This window comes from Anopheles stephensi, chromosome 2, assembly GCF_013141755.1.
Source record: "Anopheles stephensi strain Indian chromosome 2, UCI_ANSTEP_V1.0, whole genome shotgun sequence".
Lineage (NCBI taxonomy): Eukaryota > Metazoa > Arthropoda > Insecta > Diptera > Culicidae > Anopheles > Anopheles stephensi.
Window position 1 is genome coordinate 32,418,411 of NC_050202.1, and position 13,097 is coordinate 32,431,507.

General features: G+C 42.9%; 1 protein-coding gene across 2 annotated transcripts in view; it reads right to left on the minus strand.

Moving 5' to 3' along the window:
* LOC118505273 (matrix metalloproteinase-2) overlaps positions 1–13,097 on the minus strand; it is a 288,477-nt gene that overhangs the window by 250,306 nt on the left and 25,074 nt on the right. The gene's annotated exons all lie outside the window — the stretch shown is intronic.

Here is a 13,097-nt window from a genome sequence, read left to right on the forward strand (position 1 = left end):
TAAAGAAAAATTACTCACACATTTTGGAAACAAAAACATAATTTTAAACACAATTTAACGGTGCAGGTTTTGGATACATTCAAAATTTCTTTATACAATAAAATCATACGAACGACCACGGAAAACATTTTTCTCCACTCTTGTAATTGCTTCAAAATCTTTAAAAAAACACGTTAAGATAATCCCTATTTAGGTAAATTCATTTTTAAATTATTGTTAGGATTTGCATGAAATATCAAATTGCATGAAACCTAAAACTTGCATGAAGGATTAGTAAGTTAGGTGAACTAGTAAATATAAACGAACTATAGTAGGGAATAAGAACTGAATTGTAATTGACCAAGAATACACAGTTGAATCTGAGCCTTCGGCGGGACAACACTACATACACGTTTCACGAAAGAAATTGCGAATCACGAACAATTATTTTATTAAATGCCTTTTGAGCCGTACCATACAAATTTCCCGGAAAAGATAGAGACGTTTACAGAATCTAGGACACCTAATGTAATAGCAAAATGTTTTATTACAATATAATGTTATAGCAATATATTTTGCAGAAAGTGGAAATTACAGAATGTTAGAAAAATATAGCCAAATTAAACCCACTGTTAAAACTGGCTAGATACTCCTCTACAAAATCGCAAACAACCAAAGCCTCTATATGTGAGTGATAAGCTCTGCTACAAAGCAGCTAAAGAAGCAAAAGAAGGTGAAAAGTCAATTTCTTGCACTGCTTAAAAGTAGTAATAGGGATCAATGGAGAAAAAAAGCTTTAGAATTAGAGCACTTTCTAATAAAATTGCAATAATTTATAACTATTTTATTTTAAACTATCTTGATTGACCATTCTTTTACGGGATACAGAATCTGAATATGTGTACACCATCAAAGTCCATGTCTAAGTTCAGCCCTAAATGAGGGTAAGAACATGAACAAGGTACGAAAGCAAAAATCTATAATCCGGAAACGTCACACAAAATCTATCTCAAACGATTCAAATCAACAATCCGCTTAGATGAATCTGCTGGCGCCCTCAGCATAAGCAAGTAGCAAAATCCACAATAAAACACAATGACAATGGTTACCGGCGGTTCGGGTGCCATTATGTCTGTATCTGTCTGTTGACCCATGAGTGCATTTTGATTCACTCAAAACTGTTTTAAATGCATAAAAACTGCAACAACAAAAAAACAAAACTCCCGAGCGGTGCACAAGAAAACCAAACACAATGAACGTATCGCGATTGCAGAATAGTTTGTTCCGTTGACCCGGTCCAGACGCCGGTTCCGTCCTTTTGAACTGTATAATTGTACACCTATGGTGCATGGATCGCAAATATATGTCTGCACAGTGGGCACAATCTACCCAAATAAGGCACACAATGGAAAGGCTTTCGGTGTTCTGAGCTCATATATTGACATCCATCTCTTTTTTTCTGTTTCTACGCCAGTTCAAATTCCCAACGGAAATGGCTACCAAACTTTGATGCATCAGTCTTTTCGTTGCCAATGTTGCTGCAATGTTTAGTGACGTCTCTTACCAAACGGCCATCTACGGATTAGGTTCGCTCGGAACGACTTTTTTGTTTTGCAGCTTTGGAGAGGGAATTGATCTGATTTCGTATCCTACCTACCGAAGGTCCGGCCATCAAAAGGAACATGTTGGCACTAGCGAACCACCATGCGAATGAGACACATTAACCGCAGGTGATGTAAAAACCGGATTTCTTCGTGTTGGGGTTTTATATCGCTCTAAAAAAACACACAGATCGGCCAGAAACCAGCTCGGACCAGCGCCGTTTGGTTGTCTGATAATGGAATGTGAACCGGAAAACGTAAACAAAACCGAACTTCACCAAGAAACGCGTTGAATAACCAAAAGAGGCGCCGTCATACTACCTATCCTTAGACATTCTACCGACTCTGATTCATTTTCGACCCTAAACCTTACCAAAATGCATTACTTAGGTGATTGATTTCGCTAAAATTTGTTCACGTTTATTTTCGGACCTCGGCTCCGAAAATCTAGACGATTTTGAAGATCGTATGTCAGATGAATCACCACAAGGTCAGCCGAAGAAGATTGGACTTTGGAAGGCTTGGGACGGAGTGTTGCTCAAAGTTTATTCTTGAAACAAAAATTGCGTACACCACCGACTAACGGTTGGGCGGGGAGCAAGCAAGCGTAGTATGATTTATTATTTTTAACATTTATCTGCACGCTCGATGCAGGAAAAGCGCATCATTCTTGGAAAATCCTCTGACTTTACCCGGAACACGTCTGGCGCAACTGTCGAGCTATGGCTTTGTGTAACTCAATTAGCGTCATGTTTGTATTAGCTGACGAACACCGACGACAGATCCGTCATGCTGGAGAGGTTTTTCGGTAAACACAACACTAGACGCAGAATGATTTCTTTATTACCGTGTCCCTTGTCTGCAGATGGTCAGCAGACATGCACGACATGTTTCGATTGCAAGACCCTGACTTGGGTCCAAGTGCAAAACAAGACAATTCTTGCCCTTCCGTGCGATCGCCAACGTCCTACGTAAGGTCAAAAACCCGACCAACCTGGGATGAATTCTAGCAGAAGCGAGCGCATCCACAGCCCCCCAGCCAGTGTGGACGACAAACACCCAAAGGACATCGACGGGACTCTTCGAACCAGCTGAAAACCTGTTTGCTCAATGGTTGTACGCATCGCCACCGGTCTCCCCGGGAGAAGTCGCAGTTAATGCAAACAGAGGACGACCACGATCGAATAAGGAAACGAAAATGTGTAAACTGCATCCCACGCCAAGTGTGCGTTACGCACATTCTCGCTCTTTCTCTTTGCTCTTCGGGGTGCATGCAGCTGCAGTCAAGATGTTCCCCGGCCGTAACTAGAGTCTGCCCCATGTCAGTCGCTCTGCATTTAGCAGTCAGTTGTTTATACAAACTGAAAACCTGACTGAAAAAACTTCCACCAAAACATCAGTTGAACCTCAAATGTATGAATCGCCGCCCGAGGCAGCTGTGCGCGTGTTTTATTGGTCAGTTAAAATCTCCGTGCAATACACATGCAGTAACAAGAGCATATCTTCAATGCCTCGGGAGGTGCATACTGATCCGAAGGGGAAGCAGAATTACACATATCCAAACGGTAAAAATCGTCTGCCACAGGAAGTCGTCGAACGAGCGATGAAAAATTCGTAATAAATTTAGGTCAGTAGAACCATTCGTTACTAGTGCCACCACCATCCTTTCACTTTTTTTACTCTCGCAAACGAGGGAAGCACTAGAAGGTGGGCCAAACGGTGGAGCAAATAAGTGGCAGACGAAAAATGTTAGACGACAGTGAAAACAGTGTCACAACCGCGCAACTGCGCACACCAACACATCGTATGCACCGGAAGGCCAGATTTTTCCCAAAAATATCAACACTCACTATCCCCAGACGTCAGTTGCAGTACTACCGATAGTATGCACACAAAATTTGTTGGCATACATTTCTCCGGACTTTGACCGTTGTAATGGGAGTTAATTCTCGGTAATAAAGTGCTTCAAATTACTCTCATGCAGATGCTTGTAGGCTGGAATGTCTGCAACTGCTCCGATAGACGTTTGTAAACAAAACTGTGGAATAGAATCAGAATGGTACCGACGGTCGACTGAACTAGAACAGCTTCATTGTACTCCCTGGGGAAATGCATATGCAGGGCTTGCACGATGATTTCACGGAACCTGGTAATGGTTTTAATTATTTGTAATAACCATTATTTTTGAAAAAAAATCACCAGCATTTAACATGTTGTTGTATATGTAAATCGTTTTTTTTATGTAGCACATACAAAAAAAAGTAAAACAAGTCGTGGAACTTTGGGAAAATTTTATTTTTCTAGTATACTAACAGGTGAACAATTTTCAAGTGCAACAACAATTTTCAACCCGACCAAAACGTGAATTTAAATTTAAAAACATTTAAATTTAAATAAAACATTAAAAAATAGAATGAGAAGATGTACTTGCTTCAAAAAGAAATTGTTCTTTATGATAAATTTTTCTCCATTTTTTCCCCTTAGGTAACTGGCAAATTTACATTTAAAACCCCTGTATATACATACAAAAATACATGCTTGAAACACACACAAAATTAAATTAAAATTAAAATAGAAAATAACATGAAAATTATGGAAATGATTAGATTTTTTATACAAAAATTACAAATTAAACATGACAATTAAAAAAAACCTACTAACTGATATGATACTTCAACATAAAAGTGAAAACAAACAAACATGAAATAGGAAACTAAACTACACCAAGAACAAAGAAAACCTACTATAATATTTGGTAAACACAATAGAAGCTAGATTTAAAAAAACATTTAATAATCCAACCAGTAGAACCAATAAAAGATAGATCTATGGAAATCTTCTAATGGGAGCAGTAATGCAACACGTGGATTTTCACCACTTATTGTTCCAAAGCCCGGAAAATGAATATGTTTCGAGCTAAACGTCAAAATAAAAACATCACCCTTAGGAGTGATGAGAAGGGTACACACATCGATCGACCGTAGGGGTGAGTGACCCTGGAGACGTGGAGGACCCTTTCCCATTGAAATGGAAAACCATTCGCCCCTTTTTCAGGATCGATAGAAAATACGCTCGAACAACATTGAAGCGGAAAGCAGATAGAACTATATCAGACTTTGGAAGACCGTTTGCTTTTAAACGTAAGCCTTCTGTGTACTCGCCTCCAAAAGGAAAGCGGTGGTGGTAGGCGAGTTTATTTTTGGAAAAATGCATTTCTTTGCATGCGGGCCAAGATAGTGCAGTTTTTCCGACCTCCATCTAGCAACACCTCACCCTACACCGGCACACATACACATGTTGTACGCACTACACAACCACCCATTTGTTGCCGCATGAAAACCCATTGCTTACACCATTTGGAGTGAAAACGATCCATCGAGTGCAGGCGACGGCGGCGGCGTTGGCGTGGCACTGCCGTTAAAAACCGATGCTGCTCCTTTTACACCGAAGTTGCTCTTTGAACAACCGAACCCGTGCGCAACAGTCTGTATGCCTTGCACTAATTTTCTCACCATTGCCCTTTTTCCGACCGTGATTTATGGAGCTAACTGCAGTTCTAGGTTCTAGTTCCCCGTAAGCGTAACGCTTCCTCTTTCCATTCGTAACGCTGCTACGCAGTGTGGAGCGGAGGATTACGGAGTTCACTGGGTCGCGACAAAAGAAAAGTCACACCAGGGAGAGAGAGCTCAACCGCTAGTGATGGATAGCAGGTTTTCAAAACATTGATCACTTAACCACGATGCCCGGAAGAACGAGAAGGCCAATGGGAAGGGAGGACTGATTCGGTATAGATGGATGGAAATTTATGCACTTTATCTCTAGTTTCTGTAAGTTGACGCGATTGATTGAAGGATAGATAGGACATCAATTAAAACTACCCTGCTAATAGTTGTGAAAAGATTCTTGAGCTAACTTAAGCACGTAGCTAATTGGAACTAATTGCTACAGAAATACTTGGTACGATTGACTTTAAATCATTATTATAACAAATAATAGTGGAAAACAACAAAATAAATTGCGAAAAATATCCAATAAACCCAATTATTATTTTAAATATAAACAAAATGCTATGAAACAATACTTTGAATTGACTCCCAACAAAAGTTATACGTCCTACTCAGATCTCCCTAGGACCAAAAGTCATATGAAGCCATTCGATACATTTCATTACCAAATCACAAACGACCAAGCTGACAAAACGACTAATACCACTCTTGAAACAACCATTGCAAATTGCTCTGCTTCATCATAGCGCATAACTCTTGCCACACGTCCCATGGATTAACACCATTAGTCCATGCTAATTTATCCCGGAAAAATATGTGCTGCCCCATGTCCCCGGGGCGTCGATCGAGAACGATTACGACCAGCCTTAATGCACACAGCATTCCTTCGACGCATCTGCATAACCTCTCTCCAATTGGTCGCACGATCAGAAGAAGCGACCAGCGGCGAAACATGCCATAAAATCGGTCGATCTACAACCGCTTTCGACAGCTGTGTTATTGCACTGCGCCGGTTTTGTTGATGCTGCGGAAGACATTTACGACCACCGCGAACCTGCTTTGGAGATAGGCGGCGCCTTCGAACATCGTACCAATATTGGAGGAATTCTACCTTCCAAACAAGTGCTTCATTTCCCTGCCATTCCCGTTTACATTGCTCACCGCTCAGAATGCCTGCGAGGAGTGGATACTGCACCTCGAAGGTGAAAGGAATGGGTAAACTGTCAAGCATACTTTCTACATTCCAAAATTGGCTAACACAGGGCCCCCTCTGAAATGGTCCGCAAGTAGTGTCTTAAATCATCGTTCTAATGTTTGGTACGCACGAGAGCAACGACACTTTCCCCATCAGCACACGCATATGGGGCCGACGTTCTTTTACCCCTTCTTATTATTCTCGAACCAATGAAAATTCAAATGAAAATAAAATAAAATGCACCATCAACAACAACGGTGGATAGATAGGGGCAAACGTTCTCAATCGAGGGCTGTGGTAAGATTTACGACGAGAAGGAACCGGCTGTGATGCTGGAAAGTGGAACATTTATATATATATAAGTGAAAAATAAATTTCTCTCTCACGCGCATCTTGATCTTGTACGGAAATTCACATGCGAAGAAGGCACACGCACGTTGTGGTACGTTGTGCCGGTGTTTTGGTGCACGTGTGTGTGTGAGTAAAAGGAAAGTTAATTTGAGGATGGCCCAAAAATAGAAAAACCTATGGCTATTGAACCATGGTGCGCGCGTTCTAGGATTAATTTCGAACCGCGATAAAACATGCGATCGTAGGCAAAATTGCACGCTAGACCAGAGAGGGTGTGAGAAGGTGATGTGTGCAAAAAATCGTGCGAAATTCCAAAATACAAACGATAAACATCGGCAATCAACGCCAAGTGCTTCACAGCTGCGATTGCACGAGCGATTGTAAACATAAAAATTAAAATTTGTTTTCAAACCTTTTTCACAAATAACGAACATTAAGGGCACTTTGGAACTGTGTTAACACATCTCATCACATTTCATGAAAATCCAGGTTCAGTTTTACCGAAAACGTGCTATTGTTAATTTCCAAAAATGACATCACTCAATTAATGTTATCGAAACGTAAGCAACGTAAGCAAACAAAACGTCACACTGTTAACTTCCAATTAAAAACCAAGCATGACTTTCCAGCATGCAACCCAGGATATGATGGTTAAAAAAAGTGTGAAGAATGTGTACCAGCAGAGCTGTACCAGCCAGGAGCACAGCACAGCGCGCCGTTGTCATTAATTAATTGAACCGTCACGTGTGCACACCGCAAGCGAACTGACCTACCACAAACATTTACTCTTCAATCGGGAAGGGCTCGTCTGCTGTGCAGGAAACACCACAGGAGGGAACGAGACGAGATAACTCAATAGTTCTGGCAGAGAAAGAAGAGACCACGGGTGACGACGATCGTATCTGTGGTGAGCGATCATATCCTCAGGACCTTCCGGGGAAATTCGATTAGCTTAATGCACGGTATCAAGATCGGGATCGGGTGGTAAATTTTCCGATGCAGTGTACGTGCACGTGCATAAAGTTGAATGAGTTTTTCACTTTTGAAATGGATAAATTATTTACCAGAACGGTTAGGCACCGTCGACCGTTAAACCGTTGACAGGACAGGGGTGTATCGATACCGCTGTCACACCCTGTAATGGATGACTTGCTGCTCAGAAGGTTTAAGCAGGGATACGAGGAATGAATTTACATTTTTTCAATTCGTTATAGACACAGACGTTTGTTGAAAGCAATAATTCTTGCTTGTGTGGAGAATATTTATCAAAGGTTCGTTCCTAAAACTTTTTTTGTTATGAAGGGTCAGTTTCATTTCAGACTTTAAGCATTTTTTCCGTTAAGATAAATAATGTTTTCCAAATAGATAAATCCAATACCCAATAATCCTTATGCTCATTTCATTGGGAAGAGAACACATTTTTACTTCCCTACAACTTATCTAATGAATCAATTAAACAGTTGTAAAGACAATAATGAAGCCCCCTCGAGAGCATACTATGTCTGCCCAGAACCTCATGGAGATAGTCCAAGATATTAAACAAACTATCATGATCATGAAGCAGAACCGAGTACGAGGAAAATTAGTTTCATTTAGTGTAGCCCCCATCAAAAAACCATGTCTACCTCGTACCGTCGTCAAAATGAAGACAACCTTATCCACCACCAACATTTGGGACCACGGTCCCCAGATCGTCCTCGCAAGCATTTTCCTTCCTAATAAGGTTTCCGTTGGTCAGCAACAAAAAACAAAATACAATCCCCAAACCGAACCGCTCTCTCGGTTGGGTGCCTTCCGAAAAAGCCATGACCACCCGTCGGTCCGTCGTCTTCATCGACTGCTTAAATTAATAAAAATCAACTGATAAGCAAACACGGCCAAACGACTAACGTGCGCCCCCAGGAGTAATAACAATTAACAGCAACGGGATTCCGAAGCAACTCCATCCAACGGACCCGTTCGATGTGCTGTCAAAGTTCACGTGTTCAGCATAAAGATTGCCGGCGGGTATGTGTGCTGCAAAAACATTCCCGTCCCAATGGGATTCGAAGAACTCTCTCTCTTTCTCGCAATATAGCTCCATTAGCTGCTTTAAACGACTTTACACCAGCTTAAATGCACCCGGGTTATATGCACTCTCGTGAAGCTTTGCCTGGGAGCCCTTGGCTGCTTCATTACGAACTTCTTGGAAAGGATCGGCTTCTGGATTTACATATCCTGCTCGTTGTTCACACGTCTGCAGGAAAGCTTCTCGTCGTCGTTTGCAACACATTAGACTACACCGTATCTCTTTAAAAATGCTCCAGCGTCCCGGAAAAACAATTTAACCACGGTGCGTCCCACTAGCAAGCACTAGCAAGAGGAAACACCCGGCGAATGTGCGGGGAGATTGGCGTTGGTCACTGACTTTGTACCACCGTTCAATGTATCGTCCAGTTCCCTTCCACCAATCCATCCTAAACCACCTTCGCAATCCGCAGCTCCCCTTTTCGCAAGGCTGGCCTGAAGGCATGCAAACCGAGGAGGACTCTGGGTCCGCCGGGAAGGGACCTGAAATTAATTAAACTACACACTAGAATAATTAAAAGTCAGTGAAACGTGGCTCCAGTGCCAAGCACTTGGAAGGAATTACCAAATGAAACCAAACACAGAGGCTAACCGGGGGGGGGGGGGGGGGGGGGGGGTTGGGTTTCCGAGAGCAGGCGGCCACGAATCGACGGTTGAAGAAATCCCTCCGTGGGGCTGCTGTACGGCACTTGGCCGCGGCAGAAACAAAAAAGGAAGACACAAAAATCGCCCGCTTCTCGAGGACTCCACTGTGTGCCACGAATATGGACGTGCGCACACAGACGAAAGGATTCCATGGATTCCCGCGAGGAGCAAAAATCGTGTCGTGCACATTTATCGCTAACCTCCATCCCTGCGCGCCTGTGAACAATTAAATATGCAACAATGCAATGGAGCGCACTTGCCCGGCGTACGAATCGACAACCGTTGCCGTCTGGAGCGGCATCTGAAAGAAGTCTCGCCCTCCCCGATGGTACAAGATTATGGACGAAGAATCATAATAATTTAAATAAGTATGCGCAAGTGATCGTCCTAAGGGTGCCCTTCGTGTCCACAACTATCGGACACAACGGGCCATCAACCTACCCTCTCTAAACCATTTAACGGCCGGCGGAAAACGCCGGCGCCATCCCATCCTGCCTTCGCGCAAAACCCCACATTCGGGCAACATTCCTGCCCTCCGAAATGGTCACTTGTCCTCGAGGGAGAGGAGCTGGGAGACCATAGTAGCACCCTCCCCCGGTAGGTACATTTCGGACGATGCATCGTTGCCAAAGGCATCACCACCACTTCGCACATTTATTCGAATTCATTCCAGACATTCGCAACGGACTTGGCTTCCCGTCGTTTGGGTTTTTGCATCTGATTTACATGCAATTGAAGATACCACCGGCCGTTCGTGCATCGCGATGCACTTGCAATTTGAAATACACTCGCGGTTGATCCATTTCCGCTCGTGAAAAACGCTTCGCGCTGACAATGAATTGGGGTGAATGATGTTAATGGACAAGACAATGCGCCGAAGAGGTGAACTAAGACGAACAACTTACCCGCACGGTTGATTTATCCGGACGGTTTATCGCCCGGAAGGTGGATAACGAGTTTCGGATGCGGGTCAATTTATGCACTACCTGATCGGTGGATCATCTAAAACTTTCCAGCGGCCGAGAAGTTCCTGGGAAGGTGACATTTGTCAGCGAGCTTCTGGGAAAGAACCGAGAAACTGGGCTTATCCACTGTTTTATTTAATAGTTAATGAGCTCAACGTTCTGCACGATGCAGCTGCAGAATAATTTGTGTCATATTCGAAATTTTCCCATCATTTTCTATTATTAAACACAATATTCCTGTCTGAAAAACGTGAAGTGGGTGCCAGGTGCTTCGTTAATTACTCTGATTCATTTTGAACAAACACTTCATTCAAGATAGAAGGAAAACAAACAGCACGGTGATGATTCATTCACAACTACAAATCACGACAAATGAATCAAGGTGTCAAGTCACCATTTATTGTGTAACTGCAAGCAAGCAGTAATCGTTTCCTATTTGATAAAAATCAAAAACACTTCAAGCCCAACAACAGCCTTATCCAACAGCAAACACCGATTTACGTTCAATTGTTCCAGCCTACAGTCTGTACATAACTTTACCCTTCCTACTAAAACCATCTCAATGCCCTATCACCCTTCGGTACGTCAATATTGACCTTTATTTTCAGTCCTTGACAGTTCAGATACGCTCTCTATCACCAGCGCTTCTTCCCTCGTACCATGGCGCTCCGGGCCTACCTTCTTCTAGACAAGATTGAACCTCATAAATCAATATTGGTAACTCGCGGAAGACAACAACGACGTCTACAACGACTCGCGTAATAGACGTCGCCTCTGGCAAGCAGACAACACACACACACACACCCGACACTACCCCACGACACAGTAGCAAGTGGTGTTTTCATTCCTGATTTATGAGACCATTGACTTTATGCTCTAGTAGCCAGCATTGATCATGCTGGCTAAAGCGATGCGGACAACCGATCACACGGAATCCCTTTCTGTCGCCCGAGTGTGACAAGAGTAAAAGCTCCACCGATTAGCTGATTGAATAGAGGTGACTGACTTGGCGACTCGTGTGATTGAGTAATCTACCGAGCCAACAAGTGCGATCTACCACTTTAAAAACGAATCCGGTACGCACGTAAGGGGCGTGTTGGTTGGTGGTTCACGGGAAAAGAAATCTAACCAAATTAATTTAAACCCTTCGCACGCACATAATTCAAATGTGTCACTCTCCGTGTGGCAGTGGCTCTCGGTGTGTGAAGCACCCGCGAAGGTGTTGGTGAAATTGGTCGTTCAGGTGAAAACGTTACTGATGTCACTGCAATCAATATAAGCGGGCAAGGAAGTAAGGCTGTTTAAATCAACTAACACGTTCGGGTCGTTACCGAAGCAATGTCACCAGCGTTCACAGCTTGGATTTAAGAATGGATACCGAATATTCACCGACAACCGAAAGCCCGTAAGGTAGGTATCGTTCTTAACAATCATGTACGTGGTTGATCACTGCTTTACAAAAGGAAGCCGGACGGAAATGGCAATGCAATGGATACGATAATGTTACCTTAATGTCTTGCGCATAACAACAACATGAAAACAAAAGCGGTCAAACAGGAGGCCGGCCGCCTCCTAACCTATCGGAGCTTCTAACCTTCCACATCCGCTTCGCTGCATACGGCATCGGCTTCGGTTGTTTGTCGGCTACAGTGACTGGGACAGTGGAATGACACAACATAACCCAGCTGGTTCTCATTGCGGGTTGTATGAAATCAAGCCGCTTAATATTTCAGACTGGAATGGAAAAGAACGGTATCCGTAAAGCATGATTCATGCTGTCCGATGACAGATACAAACCCTACCCTTTTAACGTCCTTTTATTGTATCCGAACACTATATAATAAAACAAAAATGGAAACTGAAATTATAATAATTTTTTTTTTTACATAAAACAAGCTCATCTCAAGCTTACAAAGCTCAAGAATTCGTATCGTGATAAGTTTCGTTTGTCTCATAAAGTGTAACAAGTTCAGGATTTTGCAGCACTTCCATAAAGCCGACCCATGGGCTCATGGTTTGGTGATCAGTCTTAAGCACAGGAGATCGTGGATCAAACCACTTCAAGATCATTTTGTGACCGACGCCCCAGAACTGGGGATTATATAGTTATTAGGGATCATCGTGATCAGAGAGAGTAGACATGGATAGTATAAGTCTTATTGCACCTTTTATCACAGACTGCAACATTCAAAATCATCACATTTATGCAAAAATCAGACGAGAGAGAGTCAACAACAACGAAACAAACCTCCCGAATCGCTGTGCAATAATTTGAAGTTTTCACGCTCGGCGAACCAGCATGGAAAAACGCGCCGAAGCGGCACTCAAACACCAGCCGAGCATATAGAGTACCAACCAACCGGTCGTCTCGTTGTCGTTGAAGTATAACATTTTTATTTCAGCCTATGCTTTCCAACACACGCACGCACACACACACTTCGCTCTTTGTGCCTTTTTACCGATTTCCATCTCACTATGCACACACACACACACATTTCCCATACACACCTATAGACAAAAACATAAAACACAACAACAAAAAACAGTCTTTTCCGTCTTGCCACACGCAACATGCTGGCTATGATGCGGCCGGGCTAAAAAAATACCCAGTAAAAACACACCCGAAGAAAAGTCGACCGGGTTCAAACGCGGTGTCGAGAACTCACCCGCAAAAGAGCTTCACTCAAGTGGAAAAGTTATTAAATTACACACGCGCAAAAACAAAAAAAGTAAGAAAAATCGCCATCAGTTGCCATCCTTTCCAGGCATACTAGCTACCGCGAATAGC